We start from the raw sequence: 12,706 nt of genomic DNA, 5'->3' as shown, positions 1-12,706 counted from the left end.
AAAATCAAGAACATCCACATGAAAAGCACACCATAACACAAGATTTTAATGAGGAAACCCGATGTGGGAAAAACCTCGGTGGGATTTGTGACCCACAATATTCACTCATTGGCCAATAAGAGAATATTACTTACAATAGGGGCCTGCACATGTAGGAAGGCCAACTGCCTAGAGCTCATTTCTCAATGGGAAGTCTCACTGACTTACAATAAGGATTATACAAACCCAATATCTTGTATTGCTTTACAATAGCATCTTCAATGCCAGATTCAGTACCGGTTCCTGCTCTGTTCTTTACATATACCCCTTGACCTATATTTCGCACAATAGGTCTACCTAATGTTTTTTTTTGTTATGCTTCTACATATCCTCCAAAATGTCTACAATGATCTCTTTTATATATAAGAGTCATTTTATAATTTGCCAAGTCGGCTTACACATTTTTACAATAATAAACAAAATATAATATAACAAAATCTTGTCAGCCTCTATGCTGGTATACTTCCTTTCTTCTGTGCTAGTGTCGGTATCCTAAGTGCCAGTGTAGAGTGTGATCTGCTGATGCCAATATAATGCCTTTGCCTGTGCCATAAGATTGCAAGGTTGCCATCAATGGAAAAACCTTCAATCACATACAATGTCTCATTGGAGTGTGCATATGCCAACAATTAGTACCTTTTTCATTATCATTCCATATGTTATTTCTATTACTTCAGTCTTTTTGTGCATTGATTCCATCCTTGATCCTTTCAAATCATGGTTCTTAGGCATGTATGAAGCCTTACTCTAGCCCCTAACCTTTTAGCTTATTGTAGGTGAGGCAATAACTCTAATGCTTGAGCCCTAAAACATCACTAAATTGTTCCATCCTCCCGCCCTAGCATAATTTAGGTAATAAGTTTGAATTGATCACTGATGTATTCTTAGCATGAGTCATTTAGCATCAACCCTATATTTTTATCATTTCCTCAAGTAAAAATTCTTTCTATTAATTTTGAGAAACGGGATATGACAAGTCCTATCTCCCTAAGATTGCTTTTCCTTGAGAAATATATATCGGGATGCCTTTGAAACTTCATGCTAATGAGATGAATCATGATGTAATTTCCATAAACCTTTGATCTCATATATATTAGGTGATGCATGAAAGGATATCAAAGTAGTGGAACAACTTCCTACACTAACCTTCAGAGGAGGGTTATATAATTTTTTTTTGAATCCTTACAATACTTACAAAACATTAACATAAATAAATAAAAATACCATGCATAACACAACATAGTGCTTTACGTGGGGAAAACTCTTTCAGGAGGAATACCCCATAGTCCAAAAGTTTCCCAATATATTATTTATAAATCAAAAACATCTTACAATATACTTGCAAAGAAATCTTCTCACATGAGTATTACCAAAAGTGATCCAAAGGAAACTCAATAGTTATTAGTCTCTCAAAATACATTACAATACTTAGTTCTAATACAATACCCTCGTAAAATAGCATTTCCTTCTAGGGAAAATGAAGAACACAAAATATCCACTGTTTGATGTGTGACCTAATGATAAGTTGTCAAAATTTACAATGATAAATTACAAATAAAATGTGTCTGTATCAACTATTGAGAAATATAGATGCACTTCAACATCACACAGAATGCACCAATAGTAAAAAACACAAGTGACCATCTAGCATTCAAAATGCACCAACAAGAAAAAAACACAAGTGTGTACCCAACTTTTAAGACACACCTTATCCAACATTTAGAATTCACTAGTAACCTTTTACTATTACAAGATTGGGATACCAATTTCCTAACAAATGTACCACTTGTCAAACACCTTGAAAGAGAAACATGAGGGTTAATAATACTATATTTTAATTTCTAAGGGCCTAGGAGCCCATAGACTTTGAACATCATTTGAACTTCTGTATTCTCACAACCTTAGTTAAATAATCTGCAACTTTCATCAAAGTCTTTACCTTGACTAGCTTCACCCTGCCATCATCTACCCTATCTCTAAAAAAATGATATTGAATATTAATGTGGTTAGTCCTAGTATGAAATGTTGAGTTCTTAGCTAGGTAGATCACACTCTAGCTATCACAATTAACTATTTCTGCATGTTATTTTATTTAAATATCTAAAAATAGTCTTTATATCCAAATGGCTTCTTTACAATCATGAGTAGCTACCATATGCTTTTCTTTAGTAGTGGATGAAACAACCACAACCTATTGCTTACTCATGCACCTAATTGTACCACTAAATAAGTAAATGCGTAAGAAATCATGGATCTTCTACTATCAACATCACCTACATAGTTTGAATCCACATAACGATAAATATCGAGGGAAAACTCATCTCCTATCAAATTACCATGACAACAAAAAAGATATTCTGAGGTACCATTGAAATATCTACAAACTCTTTTGACTGCATTCAAATGAACTCTACTAGGATTAGACATATATATTTGGAGAGAAAGTTCCTAGTGTTTGGGTAATATTTGGTCTAATAAGATACTTTTCTCATCTCTTCTATCTCTGATGAGGATATAGGACAATATAAAATAGATAACTTCACATTCTAGCTGCAAGGGAGCACATAATGGTCTACAATTGTGCATGTTAAACCTCTCTAAAACTGAATTCACATACTTATAATGGCCTAGTCATAGCTTTTTGTTCACTCTAAATATTTTAAATTCCATCCCAACAATGTGTTTAATTGCATGAAGATATTTAATTTCAATTTTATTCATGAGATGGGACTTTAGTTCTAGAATCATACTTTTACCTTTACCAGTAAATAATATATCATCAACATATATTGCAATGTATAGGAAATTATCACCATTAGATTTATAATAAACATAGCTCGATTTAATTTAGAATGCTCAAATTTCAAACTTAACACATTTATTGAATTTCTAGTACCACATCCTAGGCATCTGCTTGAGGCCATACAAATATTTCTTCAATTTACAGACCAAATTAGTTTTACATTTTACAACATAGTGTTTTAGTTGTGTCATATAAATATCCTCCTCCAAATAAATTTTAAGGTTATACATTTTCAAATCCATTTGCTCAACCGAGCTATATCATAAGCAACAACAATATAAAGAAAAAATATAATGGATGTCATTTTTGGTACAAGAGAAAATATCTGACCATAATGATCACGCTCAACTTGAGAGTAATCTTTTGAAAGTAATGTTGCTTTGTACTTATCAATACTTCTATTTGAACCAATATTTTTATTGAACACCCATTTATAACCAACATGTTTTCATCCTTGGGGAAATGGTATAAGATCCCATGTTGTTAGGAATTGCATGAAGAAAATATCAATTATATGTAGATAAATATTAAACATGGGAATGAAAAAAATATAGAAATAGTAACAGTGAAGAGACAATATTTAACGTGGTTCACCCAATGTCGGGATAAATCCACCAAACAGAGAGTCCAATATTATTATCTAGTAAATTAAAACCGATTACAACTAACAATCCCCTTGCAACTCAATACCGATGCAAAATGCTATAGAATTCTCTACTGAAAACCCTAACTCTTAGCCTTTCTTATCAACACTTATGTCAGTTACAAAATTAGGGTTACAACATGTCAGCCAATAGAAAAATAACACCCAACGCCTTTATAATATAATAAAAGTCTTTTTGGCTCGTGGGGCACTGCCCCTTAATTCCACCCTATATTGTGATAGGGGTCCAACCGCCCTTGGACCCCGCAAGGGGCATTGCCCCTTGAACCCATCTTAGGGGTGTTTCCCCCAAACCACTGTCGAATAATATGGGGTGAAACCACACAGATAGAAGTAGGAAAAATTTAACCTCTAAGTCTGATTAGGCTGCATATAACAACACATGTATCATTCATTTTCAATCATGCCAGTTCTTTATTCATTGAATTTTTTTATGATTCTACATCATTAATATGTAATGACTCTTCTATAGATCTACATTCATCTACATCAATATTCAAAGAAAAAATACATATCCAATAATAATAAGGTCAATACCTTTTAGATGAGTGTCTATATCTTCTAGATCTTCAAACAAGCTAAGTTGGAAGTTCTTCCTCCTCTTCTAATGAATTATAAATAGATTAGATCTCCTCAACTTACTATCTATCTATGGGTCTTTGTTCAAAAAAAATTTAGGTTTAGCAGGAAATTGATCACATCTTCTTATTTAGTTTTTTCTAAGTGAAAGGTAATAGGAGACTTAGTTTCTCTAAGAATAACACTTCTACTATGCATTACCTTCTATGTAGTAGTGTACCAAATCTTGTATCCTTTCAAAACATAAGTGTATCCAATTAAGATATATTTGATAGCCTCTCTCTCCAATTTTATTTGCTTCTTGAGTGGCACATCTGCATATGCCTCACAATTAAAAACTCTAAGATGTCTCAATGAAGTCTTATGACCTAACCATACCTCCATAGGCATTTTATCAATAAGATATAATGTAGGAGACTTATTAATCAAGTAGAAATCATTGGCAACAACTCCAGCCCCAAAAAAATTGTTCTATACTAGCACCACTCAATATACTCATAGCATTATCTATTAGTATCAATTTTATTCTTTTTAAAAAAAATTTTGTTATGAAGAATATAATTTATCTTATGTGTAATGATGACATAGTCTTTAGAGAATCTATCAAAATCATTAGAGAAAAATTCAATGCCATTATTAGTTCTCAAATATTTTTTTTTCTTTCTAGTTCACGACTCAACTATTGCTTTAAATTATTTAAATTGACTGACACCTTCAAATTTACTCTTCAAAAAATATACCCATGTTCTTTTAGTACAGTCATCAGTAAATGAAGCATAATATGTTGATTATTCAATGGAAGGAACATATACAAGACAAAATACATCAGAACAAATAAGATCCAAAGTACCACAATATTAATGAGAACTCGAGTAAAACTGAATGCTATTTTAGTTTTTCATAAATGCAATGCTAACAAAAATCAAAATCAAGATTACAATCATTCAAACCTTCAATAATATTTTTATTTTTCAAGGTCATGAGACCCTTTTCTCCAATATGGCCAAGTCTTTGGTTGCATAACATAGTCTTCTCTATAAGTAACTTTGTTTAAAAATAAAGAGAACCCTTAGGTACACAAATTCAATGACCAACTATTGAAGGTGAAACCTTCACCTCTTCTAATGAAGCATCCATATATTGACCTGTGACTTTTGGATTAGATTGTGTAAAAAAAATTTTTACCATCAACATTTTGAATCACACTCCAGGATTATTCACAAGTCAATTTGGAATGGATTATGAAAATATGATAGCGTTAATCCATATATTTTATTCAGAAAATTAATATTACACTCATCACTATTTGCATCTAGTTTATACAATATGCTAAATCTTACACGTCTAGCAATTACCATAACACCGCTCATCATTTTGTACCCTGCATCAAAAACCACTACCTACACATGTACATCTATTGTTTTACTCACAAATAAAAAAATTCATGTTAGCTTAGGGATATGCAAGACATCTTGAATCCTTTTTATTCTACCATAAAGAAGCCATATTCTAAATTTACCATGATCAACAATATCTAGATGAGAATCATAACCCAAGTGCACCTTACCTCAATAAGATTTTTCATTTAAATTTTTTTTTTTTGGAAGTCATATGAAAATATTCTCTTTAATCAATTAGTCATACATCAGTACCTACATGAGTGGCCAATTCTAAAACAAAAACATCACCATCTTCCCCCTTAGATTCATAATTAGAATAAAATTTCTTCTTTTTTTCCTTAAAATTCCTTATTGTAGTGTTCAAATTTACCATAATTCTAGCAAATGACTTTGGGATTTGTAGAAGAATCAGATCTCCCCTTGGACTTGGATGTATCGTGCTTCACATTCTTCTCGCCTTTTCCCTTAGGTCTTCAACGAATAATTATAACCTCCTTAGCACTAATGGATACCTTCCTCCTCATCTCTTCAAAAAGAAAATAAATTACCACATCTTCAGTCTCAAAAACAATACAAGTATTGTCAATAGGCATAACAAGAAAATCCTATAAATTAGACATAGAACAAAATAAGACTTGACATTTCTTCTCAGCATCCATCTTGACACCAACATATGCCAATTGAGCCAACATTGTATTGAATGCTTCTAAGTGGTATGCGATTCATTCACCCTCTTCCATTCTAAAGAAATATAATTTCTTCCACAAAAAAAATATTATTCACTAAATATTTGGCTTGATACATCTTACCAAGTTTCATCCATAGCTTCTTTGCAAAGGACATGTCATGGATATTGATTAAAATAGAGTTTCTCAACCTTAATTTTATTAGAGCCTTATCTTAATGGTCCACAATATCATATTGAGAAATGGCAATGTTGGCAATATGCTGAAATTGCTTATGTGTTGTCACTGATGTCAACACCATGTTTCGGTTGGATATGGTTCTTTCCCGATTGGTTACTGCTATCCCAGTTGGACCTATCTCGGTTGGACTTGGTTTTGGCCTGATTTTGATTCGGTATGATCATATTGGTTGTTTCAGTTTTGGATGGTTATTCAGGATGATTATATGCTTGCCACATTCAGTTGATTCATGATTTAGTGCTCCAGAAACTACTGCTTATGTTCTAGATTACAGTTTGATATTTCTCGATACCAGTTGGCTTTACCGATTAGTGATATTCGATGATTTGGTTAGGTAATTTTTGTATGGCTTATAAAAATGGTTCCTAAGGTGCTTAAGGAATTTTTTGATCATGTCCTAATTATTTGGTGGCTTTGTATTGGCTGGCATGATGATTTGGTGGTCTTATTTGGATCTGGATGGTTATTCTGTGTTATTGCACTGAGGTTTTCTATCGGTTGGTGAAACGTGTTGATATAGGTCTTAGCGGAATTTTTGGCAGATATGATTGATTGGGAATTTGAATTAGGTCCATGATATGTAATGTAAATCATAATATTAGTCTAGTGGTATCATGTGATGTAGTTTTTGTAATTATGGTTTATGGGTTTAGGATTTAGCAGACATTGTTATCAAGGTTGATGATCTGTATTTACAAGTGACTTATTCATGTAATTTAGATGTCAGTATGGTTATGTCTACATTGTCAGAGAGAGGTTTATGTGTGAACAAGATATATAATTCAATGAAGGTTTGATAAGCTTTTAGTATTGTATGGAAAACATTTGTGCTTAACTGGAATTGTATCAATCATCAGGAGATGCTAATTTCACAGTTTATTTTCTCTGGATTGTAGTCCGATGTTTATGTAAGTCAGTGAGACTTCTTTTTGTGATGAGCAGTGAGCTCTAGGCGGTTGGCTTGATTGCAAGTGGAATCCCCATTGAAATAATTTTGCATACTGCTACAGAAGTATAATCTGATTATGGGTCGGGTTTCCCACCATGGTTTTTCCCTTTACTAGGTTTTCCACGTTAAAAATATTGGTGTTGTGTGCACTATACTTTCATGATTTATCTTTCACTATTCTATTTATATTGTACTCTGGTAAATGATTTATAATCTACATTAATTGTTTATACTTGTGGAAAACTGATTCACTCCCCCTTTGAGTTTTCCTCTGGTATCAAAGATTCTAACAATTGGTATTAGAGAAGACCTAGATTTAGAAGGAATAAGGATAAATCTTGTTACTATGGTGGCGATGATTATTTTGGTATTACTGATGATGAAGATTATGATGAACCTATGAGTGGATCCGGTAATGGAAGCTCCGACAAATATTGGGTCTTTATTGCTATCAAGGATGATTCTCCGGAACCTGTCATTGATGCAAATAATATTGACGAGAAAGCCCTGGCTGCTAAAATTGAAGAGAAGGATGAATGGGTTATAGATAGTGGTTGCTCACACCACATGAATGGAGACAAGAGGAAATTCATGTCTCTGCAAGAATTTGATGGCGGACTAGTCAGATTTGGAGACAACAAGACATGCAAGATCAAAGGCAAAGGAACAATATCCTTGGATGGTAATACAAATACTAACAATGTTTATTATGTTGAAGGTTTGAAGAATAATATTTTGAGTGTAGGTCTGATGCTGGATAGAGGATTTCATTTACAATTTAAAGATGGAAAGTGCAAGATTATCAATAGATCTGATTTGGAAATTGCATCCAGAACTCAAACCAAAGGAAACATCTTTCATTTGAACTCCAGTGAGAAGGCCTACTTGATTGCTCAGATTGATGAAAGTTGGCTTTGGCATAAGACAACGTGTCACGTGAATTTTGATCACATAGTGAAGATCAGTTCAACCTAGGTTGTTAGAGATTTGCCCAAGATTAGCAAGCCTAATAATTCGGTATGTAGAGAATGTCAAATGGGTAAGCAAGTTAGAACTTCTTTCAGAAGCATACATGATAGATCTAATGAAATTGTTGATCTTATTCCTATTGATCTGTGTGGACTAGAAAGGACTAAAAGTTTTCAAGGTGATAGATAATTTATATTTCTTATCGATGATTATTCTAGAATGACGTGGGTTGCAATTTTGAAAGAAAAATCAAAAGCTCTTGAGATATTCAAAATTTTCAAAGCTATGGTTGAGACAAAAAAAAGATTGAAGATAAAATTCTTAAGATCAGATCAAGGTGGTGAGTTTACATCCAGTGAGTTCAACAACTTTTGTTAGAAGCATGGAATCGGAAGATAGTTTTCTGCATCTAGAACCCCACAACAAAATGAAATAGTGGAAAGGAAGAACAAAACTATCTTAGATGTTGCAAGGTTAATGATGATTGAAGCCAAATTACCTACTATCTATTGGAGAGAAGTTGTCAATGTTGTGGTATATACTTTCAACAGAGTACACATAAAAGGTGATACCGTAAGACTGCTTATGAATTATGGTTCGGTCATACTCCTATTGTCAGATATTTCAGAATTTTTGGAAGAAAATGCTATATTAGAAGAGATGATGCACTAGGTAAATTTGATCCTAGATATGATGAAGGAATATTTTTGGGTTATTCTTCTAAGATTAAAGCATATAGATCTTATAAAAAAATATTGAATAGGATAATGGAAAGCATAAATGTCAAAGTGGATGAGCAAGGTAATTGATGCAAGGCCAGGCAACAAACTAGGTGATAACCTTCTCTCACCCACAACTACTATGTCCAAATCAAGTTGTTTTGTTTCTTAAAGGTGTCCAAAAAAACACCTACCAGTTTCTCAACTTACACAACAATTTGTGTGACTGGACCCATACCAAATTAGTATCTTCCGGTAGTAGTGGGATGAAAATACTCTACCCTTGTTTGAATGGTAGACAATGTTTCGGTACCGGTGGAATGGATACCTATTGGATTTTATCTATTGGTGGTCCAACCAACACAAAAGATCCATAATATCTGACTATAAAATTTGTTAGGGAATACTTGTCTCACAACTATCCTATTTGTCTAGCAGCCCTACCGATTGACTAGTAGTCCTACCGATTGACTAGTAGTCCTACCGATTGAGTTCTCCACACACAACTTAATTAAATTTCAAAGGAAAAGACAAAATAAGGGTATATTCATATACCCTTTATCAAGTTACACAATTCCCCAAAGGCTTAGACTCTAACCCGTAGTTTTAAAGGTCTATATCCTTACTCTCCTTCTAGACCTAATTAAGCCAATTAGACCTAATTTCCAAAGCAAGTACACCTTGTAATAGTCCTCTGACTAAAATAACACTTCTGTGAGGTGGGGTAAGGTGTCAAACCACCAAATCCAAGGTTTCAAGACTTTATCCCATCTTCTTTGTCTACTACAAGTAATTTTCACTTCTATAGTTCAGGCGGTCACATAGAGATGCTTGGCTAGGGTCAATTCAATCTCTTCAGGCTTGGAGCCTCCCTATAAAACAAAACCAAAAAATTATGGTATAATTTCCCCTCTAACATTTTCCCATAGGTTGTTTGATCCTCTGGTGAAAATGTCAAATTCAAGGCATTTTTACAGTGAAACCCTAGGTGTTCGCAAGGTTTGTGACCAGTCCGGTTAGATTTTGATGGATCTCTACAACCCAATTTTTACAAGACCTAAAAATTGATTCAAATGAAAGGTAAGAATTAACTAACTCATCCAATTGGTTTCAGGGATCTACCAATCCATATCGATTAGAAAAGAACATCAAACATGCAGAATTGCAGAAAACTCCAAGTATATTGTATTTGCTCCAAACTCCAAAACATCACCAATTTCAAAAAATTTCAAAACAACAACTACAAAAACCTTGGAATTGATACAAGTGGGCCTAATATATCCTCCCTAATGTTTTCCAACCACTTTTCAAAATTTGGAACCGTTGGAGGATTAGTTACCCCTTTTTACAACATTTTGCAATGACAACAAAAGTTGTCAACATGCACTTTTCAAATTTGGCGACTCCAAGGTGTATTTGGCCTATTCCAAGGATTGGTATGATATTTATAAGACCAATATTTATTTTTCCTGACTCATGCCTAGACTCCTATTGACCCACATGGTCATTTGTCCATGGTGGCTTATAAAATGCAACCATGACAATGCCTTACATCAATTGGGTCTTATTGACTCACAAACTTATCAACCTGCTACATATGATCATTTTCACCTCATGGGTGATATTAGACACTTTTAGGATTCATTTGTGTCTTTGGGTTCTCCTACAATAGTAATAATCAGATTAGATCATATGATTATGGACTAGAAGATGAAATTATCAGATCAAAACCGGTTGTGCAAGAATCAGTTCAGAGCATTGATCCAGTTGCTCCGGTAATATCAAAAATTCCACAATGACTGTTGATGAGTAGAAAGAGTCATCTTAAGATTCCTAGGTATATGAAGCTGAATCATTCTGAAGACCAGATCATTGGAGATAAGAGGAAAGGTGTGATGACAAGAAAAGTTAGTTGCTGAAGAGTTATGTTTAATTTATCAAATTGAACTAGAATCTTTTATTGAATCAAGTAAAGATGAAAATTGGATGAGAGCAATGGAAGAAGAATTGAATTAGATAGAAAAGAATAAAACATGGGAATTGGTTCCTAGGCCTAAAGATAAAAATGTTATTGAAACTAAATGGGTTTTTCAGGAATAAATTAAATGAGGATGGTTAGGTTGTAAGAAACAAGGCTAGATTGGTTTGCAAAGGATATTCATAGGAAGAAGGAGTTGATTATTATGAAACTTATGCTTCGGTGGCTAGGATTGAAGCGATAAGACTATTTCTTGCCTATATTGCACACAAGAACTACAAGGTATATCAGATGGATGTTAAATGTGCATTTTTGAATGGAGATCTTGAAGAAGAAGTCTACATTGAGCAACCTAATGGATTTTCATTATCAGAGGACAAGGACATGGTTTGTAGATTGAAGAAAGCTTTATATGGATTGAAACAAGCCCATAGAGCATGGTATGCTAGATTAGATAAATATCTTTCAAAGCTCTATTTTAGCAAAGGTAATGCTAATAGTAATTTATATTATAAGATTGAGCATGATGACATACTGATCATTGAAGTCTTTATTGATGATATCATTTTTGGTGGAGAAGAAAATTATGCATGAAATTTGCTGATAATATGAAGAATGAATTTGAAATGTCTATGATTGGAGAGATGAATTTTTCTTAGGTTTGCAAATTACTCAAACTGATAATAGTATTTTCATTTGTCAAATTAAGTATGTGAATGAATTGCTTAAGAAATATGGTCTTGAAAATTCAAAACCTGTTGGTACTCCTATAATAACCAGTTGCAAATTGTCTAAGGAAGATGAATCTCCGAGAGTGAACCCATCTAGATACAAATTAATGATTGGTGGATTGTTGTACTTAACTTAGACTAGACTGGATATAATGAATGATGTCTTCATTGCTTCTAGATTTCAGTCTAATCCGAGAGGAAGTCATGATATTATTGTTAAAAAAATATTTAGATATTTGGCATGAACACCAGATTATGGGTTATGGTATCCAAAGGATGATGATTTCAGATTATGTGCCTATACAAACTCAGATTGGGTAGAAGATGTGGATGATAGGAAGAGAACTATAGGTGGTGCATTCTTTCTTGGGAAGAATTTGGTTTCATGGCTTTGGTAGAAACAATCATGCACTTGATTATCTACTGTTGAAGTTGAATATGTAGCTATTGCAACAAACTATACTCAGATCTTATGGATGAAGAAAATGTTGAAGGATATAAGGGTAAGTTATGATGAGCATATTGTTATTTGTTATGATAATACTATTTCTATTGGTATATAAAAGAATCTGGTATTTCATTCCAAATTAAAACACATTTCTATAAGGTGTAATTTTTTGAAGAAAAAGGTTGAAGCAAAGGAAGTCAGATTGGTTTATGTGCCTACTAAGGAACAGATTCCAGATATCATAACAAAACCATTGCCCAAAGACACTTTTTAGTATCTCAAAGATTAGTTGGGGGTCACCACCCCTCTGGAAGAGACTTAGAGATGCACAGATGCATCAATCTAGTGAGCTTATCAATAACATCTTCTGATCCAGGTTGATGGGATGATGTTGTTGCTCAGGGGGAGTAGTCAGTTGTTTGGTTTGGCATCAGCCCTTTGTCATTGATGCCAAAGGGGGAAATAGTGTTCATGTGAAAATTAGAAAATCTTAGAGGGAGA

Source organism: Cryptomeria japonica, chromosome 6 (assembly GCF_030272615.1).
Source record: "Cryptomeria japonica chromosome 6, Sugi_1.0, whole genome shotgun sequence".
In the NCBI taxonomy this organism is placed as follows: Eukaryota; Viridiplantae; Streptophyta; class Pinopsida; order Cupressales; family Cupressaceae; genus Cryptomeria; species Cryptomeria japonica.
The sequence above is the reverse complement of the archived record's forward strand: the minus strand, read 5'-3'. Positions refer to the sequence as shown.